Here is a 10,866-nt window from a genome sequence, read left to right on the forward strand (position 1 = left end):
AAGTGTGAGAGAAACAGACAGAGAGAAAGAACAAGAAGAGTGAGCAAGAGAGAGAGAGAAAGAGATACAGACAGAAAGAGAAAGATATAGAAAGAGACAAATAGAGCAAGAAACACAAATTATTGGAGAGAGAGACAGAGACAGATGGAGAGAAAGTGAAAGAAACAGGCAGAGAGAAAGAGACAGGCAGAAAAAGAGAGTGTGAGACAGTGTCAGAGAGAGAGAGAGAGATGGGTAGGTTGAGAGAAAGGGAGAGATGGACAGACAAAAAAGAAGTGAGAGAGATATACAGAAAGAGAGGCAGAGAGAGAGACAGATAAGCAGAGAGATGGAAAGAAAGTGAGACTGACAGATAGACAGAGGAAGAAACAGACAAATTAGCAGAGAGAGAGAGATGGAGAAAGAATGACTGAAAAAGTGAAAGAAACAGGCGGAGAGGGAAAGGGAGAGAGACAGGCAGAAAAAGAGAGTGTGAGACAGTATCAGAGAGAGAGAGAGATGGGTAGGTTGAGAGAAAGTGAGAGACGGACAGACAGAAAGGAAGCGAGAGAGATATACAGAAAGAGAGGCAGAGAGAAAAAGAGACAGATAAGCAGAGAGATGGAAAGAAAGAGAGACTGACAGATAGACAGAGGAAGAAAGACAAATTAGCAGAGAGAGAGAGAGAGAGAGATGGAGAGAAAGAAACAAGCAGAGAGAAAGACAGAAAAAGGGAGTGCAAGACAGTGTCAGAGAGCGAGAGAGAGAGATGGGTCGGTTGAGAGAAAGTGAAAGATGGACAGACAGAAAAGAAACGAGAGAGAGATATACAAAAAGAGAGGCAGAGAGAAAGAGACAAGCAGAGAGAGAGATAAAAACAGAGACTGACAGATAGACAGAGGGAGAAAGACAAATTAGCAGAGAGAGAGAGATGGAGAAAGAATGACTGAAAAAGTGAAAGAAACAGGCGGACAGGGAAAGGGAGAGAGACAGGCAGAAAAAGAGTGTGAGACAGTATCAGAGAGAGAGAGATGGGTAGGTCGAGAGAAAGTGAGAGACGGACAGACAAAAAGGAAGCGAGAGAGATATACAGAAAGAGAGGCAGAGAGAGATGGAAAGAAACAGAGACTGACAGATAGACAGGGGAAGAAACAGACACATTAGCAGAGAGAGATGGAGAGAAAGAAACAAGCAGAGAGAAAGACAGAAAAAGGGAGTGCAAGACAGTGTCCGAGAGCGAGAGAGAGAGATGGGTAGGTTGAGAGAACGTGAAAGATGGACAGACAGAAAAGAAACAAGAGAGAGATATACAAAAAGAGAGGCAGAGAGAAAGAGACAAGCAGAGAGAGATGGAAAGAAAGAGAGACTGACAGATAGATAGAGGAAGAAACAGACAAATTAGCAGAGAGAGAGAGAGAGAGAGATACAGAAAGAGGAGAGACAGAAAGAAACAGACATAAGCAGAGAGAAAGCGAGAGCCTGTATAAGCTGGAGTGAGTGAGTGAGACACATACTGTGGAAAGTCAAAGAGATTAAGAACAATAACAGAAGAGAGAGAGAGAGAGTATAAACAGAGGAAAGGCAGAAAGCTTGTGAGAGGATTAGGAAATCTCAAAAAAGGAAAGACTGCACGAGGATGAAAGATTGAGGAAAAAGTCCGGGTGAGAGAGAGAGAGAGAGAGAGAGCATCAGCAGGGCTGAAATGAGCTTCGCTAGTCAAGTCTGTATGCTGCAAATGAAGCAGGAGCGTCTGACTCCATCACTAATACTAATCGCAGGTTCTCTCTGTCTCTGCCTCTCACACACACTAGACCTCATTTAGACGCTACAGACATCAAGCTTTCCCTCTCACACACGCTCTCAAACACTTGAAAGTGTTGTCCCTCCTTTTTTTCTTTCCTTCATTCTCTGTCTCTCTCTGTCCTGCAGCAGAACCATGTGCTCAGTGGACTGCATCGCTCTCTTTTCCACCCCACACTGCAACCCCGATTACATGACCATAATTAACACCGCTAATGTTTCCTAAATGAAGAACAACCTCGAAAAAAAAAAGGAAAAAAAATCACCAAAAACACTATTTAAGTTGGCTGTAATACTCATTCAGAACACAAACACGTTATTTTGTACTAATTGATGCCTCACGGCTTTAAGCCGCCATTTTTTCGGGTCATTGAGTTCTACATTAGTATGTAATGTTAAAGCGGTATGACACTCGTGCTCCCCCCCTGTATTTCTTTCCGCTGTTTGTCTTTCTGTATCTGTTGACACTGGACCTCAGCGTTCACGCTCCACTGTTGACTGTGCACACATCCGCAGACCACGCACCGATGTACACTACAGCACACATCATCACTCGCTGCGATCGGTTCATCGTGTAGCAGCAGATGTTCCATCAAGACAGAATGAAAAATACAGAACAATAAAAGCACATGAGATTTTCCAAGATTTTTTTTTTTTCCCCCATGAGGAAGTCAGGACGCTGCTGTGATCCATGCAAAAGTTGCCTCTAAACCTCCCACATACTGTTTCCATTGTGTACCGGCACAATGCTCAACACACTGCTCACTGGCACTGGAAGCGTGCATTTTAGATCTTAGATCCTTGTATACAATCCCTGGTTTTCATTTTAAAGGCTTTCATGCACAGCCGTAATAAAAAAAAAAAAAGATTGAAAAGAGGACGCAATCCAAGTGGACGAAAAATATAACAAAGGCAGAATGCTGATTCTTGTTGATAAATTACGCTGTTGAAATCTTGTAAATGTACCGTATGTAGAAATGTATTTTTAAAGAAAAAGTCATGAATGTTGCATCTGGTGTTGTAGTCGAGTCACTAAACCTCGAGTCTGAATCTAGTCTCGAGTCCTCAGTGATCAAGTCCGAGTCATTAAAGAAAATTTTGAGTCGAGTCCGAGAACAAGACTCCAATCGCACCATTTGACGGTGGCTGTTGCTGCCTTTATGTGAAAGCGTCTCTGCTACTCTGTTGGACGAGTGTTACTGCTCGACTGCCCCGTTTTAGTTAATACACTACAGATAAAAAGCTTGCTATCAACACTATCAACAGGGCAAATAACATGAGAGAGGGTTAACACTAGCTAGTTCATCGCTCAGCAAGCCCCGCTATCAACAGAGCAATGAACATAGCGTGTCACTTCCTTCTCTGGGTGGAGCCTTACCAAATGACGATTGAAGTTCGAGGTCGTCCCCGTCGTCTCCTCGATAGTTCTTCTACACATGGAACACACAGCAGTGCATTTTTTCCCACCGCACGAGAAGTCTGTCTAAGCAAAGCGGACATTCTAGGGACATTCTCTCCAGGCATTTTATATGGAGAGAATGAAGAAAAAATAAAGAAAAAATCAGAGTCCGAGTCTCCAATTTACAAGTCCGAATGCAGTTAATATATGACTCCAAGTCCGAGTCATCAGTGCTCAAGTCCAAGTCAAGTCACGAGTCCTTAAAATTAGGGCATGAGTCAGATTCAAGTCCGAGTCTTGGACTCGAGTACTACAAGTCTGATTGCATCCTATAAATGAAATAGTAATTGTTAATTCTTTCCATTTTTTCCTGACGTTAGAAAATCCACAGGCAAATCCTGTTTTCCAGTTTTAGCCATTACAGCTTGTGTTCGACTTATTTCTGAATCTCACCATTTAAAGTGCCATTCCACCATTGGATGTATTCTTTGGCATAAAATACAATATATTTTGACAACATATATATATAAACGGTATCACTAGATAGAGAAATCTTTTAGCTTCAAAATGATATATCAAACATAATTTTTTGACAACGACAAGTATATTAATTTTGCGACCAAAGTCACCTACCCTTTTAATTTCCGCGCGTGATGTCATCGGCAGGTTCCCCTTCTTGTGTACCGTGTGACGTGGCACATATTATCAGCAATGGCGGATAGAACGCGAGAAAAATAATACCAATAAATCTAGCTAATACCAATAAATCTAGCTAACTGAAAGATTAACTCAAAATTTTTCGCAATTTTTTTGGCCCCCATATACGAGGAGAAATGACTCTCTCACTTTGGGGGTTTCCTGGTCTAAAAATAGACCGACACATGGTACACAAGAAGGGGAACCTGCCGATGACATCACGTTTCACTACCGCGCGGAAATTAAAAGGGTAGGTGACTTTGGTCGCAAAATTAATATACTTGTCGTTGTCAAAAAATCATGTTTGATATATCATTTTGAAGCTAAAAGATTTCTCTGTCTAGTCATGTTGTCATAAAATATATTGTATTTTATGCCAAAGAATACATCCAATGGTGGAATGGCACTTTAAATATTTCAATCTTCACGGTATTTGGCATTACGTTAAAAAACAATGTCATTGCAAATTAAGGTTAGCTAATGAAATATTTCAAATTTCTAAAAAAAGCTGATTGTTTTTCCCACTAAATTTTCCAAATGATCCCACTTCAGGGCTCCAGCGTCAGGTTTCTGTTTGTGTAGGTTTTCTCTGGGTTCTCCAGTTTCCGCCCTTCTAAAAAAAAAAAAACAATACTGATAAGCTGATTGGCTACTCCAAATCACCCTTAGTTGTGTGTATGGTGTCTTGTGATGGCCTGGCATCCCATCCCACGTCATGTCCAGTGACTCCACTGTAACCCTGACCAGGAAAATCCAGTTGCTATTAGAAACCTGATTACACTGCAACCCAGCTACAGTATCACGAACTCCTTGCTTGGGGGACGTCCAAATAGTTCGTTCTACCAAAAAGTTTGTAATAGTGAAATGGACCCACTTGTCACACCAAACACTCAGTTTATATGCAAAATTTTAGGCACATTCTCCTGATCACAAATTTCTCCTTCCAAGTCACTATTCAGTGACTGAGTTAGAGGAGAACTGAAGGCAAATTTTTTATTATCAAAATTCTATTTCTCTCATTTTATTAAATATCGGAATGCATTTTTGATCGCTATTTTGTCGCTGCTATAGCAAGTTATGAGTGTTTGAAATACGCTCTGTAATATATCAGTCCGTATGTCAAAGCAATGGCCGTAAACGAGATTCGTTGAGACCTGTGCGAGACATCGTAGGACGGAAGTAAAACGTACAGCGGAAATCAAAGCGACCGACATCTGCCAACGTTGTCAAAAGACGCGCGCGCCCTCTTTCGAATGCTGACGTGATCAAGCCGGAAGTTTTGTTTGTTTTGATAGCAATCAGGAAAGTTTGTAGGCAGTAATCATCAGTTAAACTCGTTTTTGTGCAATATTTCATTTGGAAAACAGTTTTCAAAATGGTGGCACTGACACCTGGCTGACACTTCTTCACGTTTCGAAGTCTCACACAAGTCTCGTGAAGATCGCACGGATAAGCGACGCCTGCCGTGGACCAAACGAACTAAATTCAACACGGTTAAAAACCGAATAGGCCGATAAGTATAATATTTAATTGCAATTAGTTGCAAATATGAGTCACGATATAAGGTTACTAAAACCGAAAACGTAATTGAATAACACGTTAATTAAGAAATAAAGCAGGTTTAAAAATGACTTCAGTTCTCTTTTAAAGGATCACAAACGGAGGCGATGATTGATTTCTTCATCTGTTATGGAAATGACGGAGGTGAACAGTATATCGTTGTCAATGTCCAAACACTGACTCACTCTGTTTTCTAAATTTTCACCATTCAGTTCATTCATGTGCCGCAAATCACTGATGATGTCATTGATGTCGTGGCGCAGGGTGGGGCTGGGTGGGGTGGAGGGTATAAAACAAACCCCGGTGTGCTTTAACTAGATGTTAAGTTTAGCGATATCAGCAGTCGTTTCATCCTTTTATAGAGTTCGTCCATTGATCGCCAAATGTTCGTCCATTGATCTCAATAATTGTTAGTGATGGACACGTAAGCGAGGCTTGTTAAGCATTTGTTTTGTCGCATTAACACGTATTGTTAACTTGACTGCGGAGTTAACTACTTATTGTTTGTCCCTGTGTGAAGAGAAGTACATGGATCAGTGATGTTTTTTTGAAGACTGGCTCATTGTCATTAAAGGCAGGCGACACAAACTTAGTTTGTCGTTTGCAAAAGTTCGTAGTGAAAGAGTTTGTTATAGCGGAGTTGCAGTGGAGTTAAAGGGGAACTGAAGTCATTTTTAAACTTGCTTTATTTCTTAATTAACGTGTTATTCAATTACATTTTCGGTTTTATTAACCTTATATCGTGACTCGTATTGGCATATTATATTACACTTGTCGGCCTTTTCGGTTTTTAGCCGTGTTGAATGTAGTTCGTTTGGTCCACGGCAGGCGTCGCTTATCCACGCGATCTTCACGAGACTTGTGCGAGACTTCAAACGTGAAGTGTCAGCGCCGCCATTTTGAAAACTGTTTACACAGCGGCCAGATCGCCATATCATTCCAATTTAGATTAATTTAGAGATTTGCCAGCTTCATCAGTGATGGAGATTATTCCATACGACTTCGAACCAACGTGGAGTAGAGAAGAGTTGGAAAGACGACAGGATAAGGACGAGTCCGTCGCACTGGTATTTACGTCATTACTGTCGCACAATTAAAACGTGCCAGATCAGGTGGCTGGTGGGTTTTCAAAATAATAAACACATGCATGTATTTTTGTGATAAATACATATTATACTGAGCGCATTTCCCAGATAATCCTCACTAAGGTTTCGGACAGCGCTACAAAATGGCGTCCACACTATATAGTGAGTAAGGAGTGATTTCGGACACAGGGAAAACTTCCGGCTTGATTTACATCAGCAGTTGAAAGAGGGCGCGCGCGTCTTTTGACAACGTTGGCAGATGTTGGTCACTTTGATTTCCGCTGTATGTTTTACTTCCGTCCTACGATGTCTCGCACAGGTCTCAACAAATCTCGTTTACGGCCATTGCTTTGACATACAGACTGATATATTACAGAGCGTATTTCAAACACTCATTACTTGCTATAGCAGCGACAAAATAGCGATCAAAAATGCATTCCGATATTTAATAAAATGAGAAATAGAATTTTGATGATAAAAAATTTGCCTTCAGTTCTCCTTTAACTCCACTCTGGATATCTCACTTGATTGGCATTTCATTGGAATTTGATCGAGGTCCTGAAATCACAACCTCGGACACTACGGAAGAAAAAAATTCTGATTGGAATCATTTTGGGGACCCTTTTGTCAAGGTCAAGGCTTTTTTTTTTACATTAAAAAAAAAAAGCCTTGACCTTGACGAAAAGATCCCAGAAATGATTTAAATTCGAATTTTTTTTTTCTTTAGTGTCCGAAGTTGTGATTTTGGTTCAAATAAACCTTTATTTATTTGTTTATTGAGACAACAGGCTTTGATTGCATAGAGCACGATTTGATTCTGTAAAATAAAAAATGAGCAAAAAGTTTTCAGTTTTTAATTCCAATCCCGTCTTAAATCCTAAAATCACCACGTAACCTTATCGTACTGCTCTAAACACGCTGTATGTTTTCGTCGCTGAAATTTACTTTCTTGTCGTAAACCAAACTAGAGGAATAGTTTTGGTTGCTCAGTTGCTGCTCCATGCATCTACTGCCCCTGTTGTCTTGCTATGCTATTAAAAAAAAAAAAAAAGGTGGCTACACCCCTGCTTTACTCACTGTATTCACTACTCACACTGACTCTCAAAAAAAAAAACATGGCTACCATCCTTGCTCTAAGCTCTAAACACACCCCACACCCAACCTCACTCCTCATCCCTGGTGTACACACTCTCAGCTGAAGTTCCTCTGAGATCAGCTCCTTTGACGCATCTTCAAAGTGACGAGTTGAACCCGACAAAGCGACTGAGGACTAAAGTTTCATGCTGCCAAGGTTAAACAGCAACGCTGGCTTTAGTTCACAGTCAGTTCTGAAAACTCTCAGCTGTCACGGGGGCCACAAAACACGCCCTCCTTCCCCAAACAGATCAGATCCCAGAGCCGTGACTCTTTATCCAGACGATGCAGTGGTGTTGGCTGGCGATCAGCGCTAATTCACAATTAGTCACATTAGCACAAGTAGTCACGGCCTGGGAGTTCCTTCTGGGCTCTGGAACTCATTTCTCAGCCTTCATGCTCCTTTTGGTATTCAGGTTCTGCGCTGTGTCCTGTTTCCTATCAAGTGTATTAAAAACAATTAAAAAGGATGAAATCACTGTTGCTGTGTATCATTAATAATGTTCCATCTGAAATAAAGGAAGAAACGATCGGTCCGAGTTTGACTGTGGCTGTTTTTCTTTCTAAGAGAGTAAACTTGTGTGTGTGTGTGTGTGTGTGTGTGTGTGTGTGTGTGTGTGTGTGTTTGCTTTATATTCGAAGCATATACTCTATTTTCTGACTCGTAAGCACATACGCCCCGAGCGAGCGTAATGTCAAGGCTATGACTGTAGAGTAATGCATGTGTTTGTGTGTGAGTTTAATTTATATTTTAATCTTTTTCTCCAGCAGCTCGGATGGTTTCCTCCATTTCTAAACACCTTCGCTTGAAAGTATTTGCACCCCAAGCAAGTTCAAGTAACTCTTCGACATTGTGCAAGTTCATCTAAGTGTCATGAGATGAGATGAGATGAGATGAGATGAGATGAGAGTGTTGTGGCTGTTTTTTTTTGTTGTGTTTTTTTTTCGATTCCCCAGGGTGTATCTGCGTTGTAATTGCATCGTGCCCAATCAAAGCATCAGTTCTGATGAGGGCAATGCCAGCGGAGCCTCCCTCTCTCTCTTTCTCTCTGACATATGGGAGCCACACAGAGCCCATTTATTTATTAATCAGATTGCTCTCTGTCCCACCGTGTTCAATCACAACACGGCTGATGAGATTACAGGCTCTCTCCTCTCTCACTGAGCGACTACTCCCCACCCCCGCCCCCAGCATCTTCTCCTTACCACCCCCATCATCTCTCCGTTGAACTGAGCACACTTTGGGCTGGAGGTGAAAATGAAGGCTGCTCTCGTTTGTGGACGACTCACCTACTAAAATAGTAAAGCAGTTAGGGAGAGAATTTTATACACACACACACACACGCGCACACACACACACACACACACACACACACACGGAGAGAGACAAAGGAATGTACAGGTTTTGTATTTGATGGCACTGATATCCACTCTCAAATTTTTATTCATTGCGTGTGTGTGTCTTTCTTTCTTTCTTTCTTTCTTTCTTTCTTTCTTTCTTTCTTTCTTTCTAATCTCCTTTCTCTCTTTCTTTCCTTCTTTCTTTCCTCCTTCTCCTTTCTTTCTTTCTTTCTTTCTTTCTTTCTTTCTTTCTTTCTTTCTTTCTAATCTTCTTTCTTTCTTTCTTTCTTTCTAATCTTCTTTCTTTCTTTCTTTCTTTCTTTCTTTCTTTCTTTCTTTCTTTCTTTCTTTCTAATCTCCTTTCTTTCTTTCTTTCTTTCTTTCTTTCTTTCTTTCTTTCTTTCTAAGCTCCTTCTCCTTTCTTTCTTTCTTTCTTTCTTTCTTTCTTTCTTTCTTTCTTTCTTTCTTTCTTTCTAAGCTCCTCCTTTCTCTCTCTCTCCCTCTTTCTTTCTTTCTTTCTTTCTTTCTAATCTCCTTTCTCTCTTTCTTTCCTTCTTTCCTTCTTTCTTTCCTCCTCCTTTCTTTCTTTCTTTCTTTCTTTCTTTCTTTCTTTCTTTCTTTCTTTCTTTCTAAGCTCCTCCTTTCTCTCTCCCCTTCTTTCTTTCTTTCTTTCTTTCTTTCTTTCTTTCTTTCTAAGCTCCTTCTCCTTTCTCTCTCCCCTTCTTTCTTTCTTTCTTTCTTTCTTTCTTTCTTTCTTTCTAAGCTCCTTCTCCTTTCTCTCTCTCTCTCTCTCTCTCTCTCTCTCTCTCTCTCCCTCTTTCTTTCTTTCTTTCTTTCTTTCTTTCTTTCTTTCTTTCTTTCTTTCTTTCTTTCTAATATCCTTCTCCTTTCTCTCTCTTCTTTCTTTCTTTCTTTCTTTCTTCTTCTTTCTTTCTTTCTTTCTTTCTTTCTAATCTCCTTTCTTTCTTTCTTTCTTTCTTTCTTTCTTTCTTTCTTTCTAATCTCCTTCTCCTTTCTCTCTCTCCCTCTTTCTTTCTTTCTTTCTTTCTTTCTTTCTTTCTTTCTTTCTTTCTTTCTTTCTTTCTTTCTTTCAGGCCTCTTGTTCTCTCCATCTGCTCTCTCTCTCTCTCTCTCTCTCTCTCTTTCTCTCTCTTTCCATCTCCTCTGTTGTTCTTCAATCTCTCCATAATTGCCAGGCGGATCCTTTTCTTACTCAGGAGGCAGGTCTGCCGGCTTTATCGTTTAATAAAGAGGTCATATAAAAAAGAAATATGTCCCCCCCTTCCCCATCTCTCTCACTCTTGCTTTCTCTCTGTCTTCATTTGCTCCCTGGAGAGGCTTAGTTTTAAGACGCCCCTTCCTGCCGGGTCCCTGCAGGAGCTGCTTTCTGCCTTTCTGTTCATGCTCACTTAGCGAGGGAGAGCGACTGAAGGAGATGGAGAGCTGGAAGAGAAGGGGGAGAGAAGGACAGACATTTTAAAGCTTTTAATCTGTTAATGGGGAGATAGTAAGTCTCGTTTAAGCATTTAAGCACAGCCAGTGCTTGTATCCTTATTAAACATTGATGTTGCTGATGTCAATTTTTTGCTGATGAATCATGTTAGTTTATTGGCACAAACTTGATTTGTCAGTTGAGTTGTCAGTTTAGCATCATGCACTCGCTGAGTTTCTGAATGCATTCTGAAGCGACACACAATAATACGCCTCATACTAGGTGTGTTACTGACAATGTTAGATATCAAATCCCGCCACACTCTTGGTGGTGAAGAAATCAGACAAGCATTAACTGAGTCTGGCGACCAAAGTTTTAAATATCTTGGAAATTGGTGTAACAAAGAAAAGGATATTTCTACTAGGAAAGTGTTAGCTTGG

The sequence above is a fragment of the Neoarius graeffei genome, chromosome 2 (genome assembly GCF_027579695.1).
Source record: "Neoarius graeffei isolate fNeoGra1 chromosome 2, fNeoGra1.pri, whole genome shotgun sequence".
NCBI classification, from domain to species: Eukaryota; Metazoa; Chordata; class Actinopteri; order Siluriformes; family Ariidae; genus Neoarius; species Neoarius graeffei.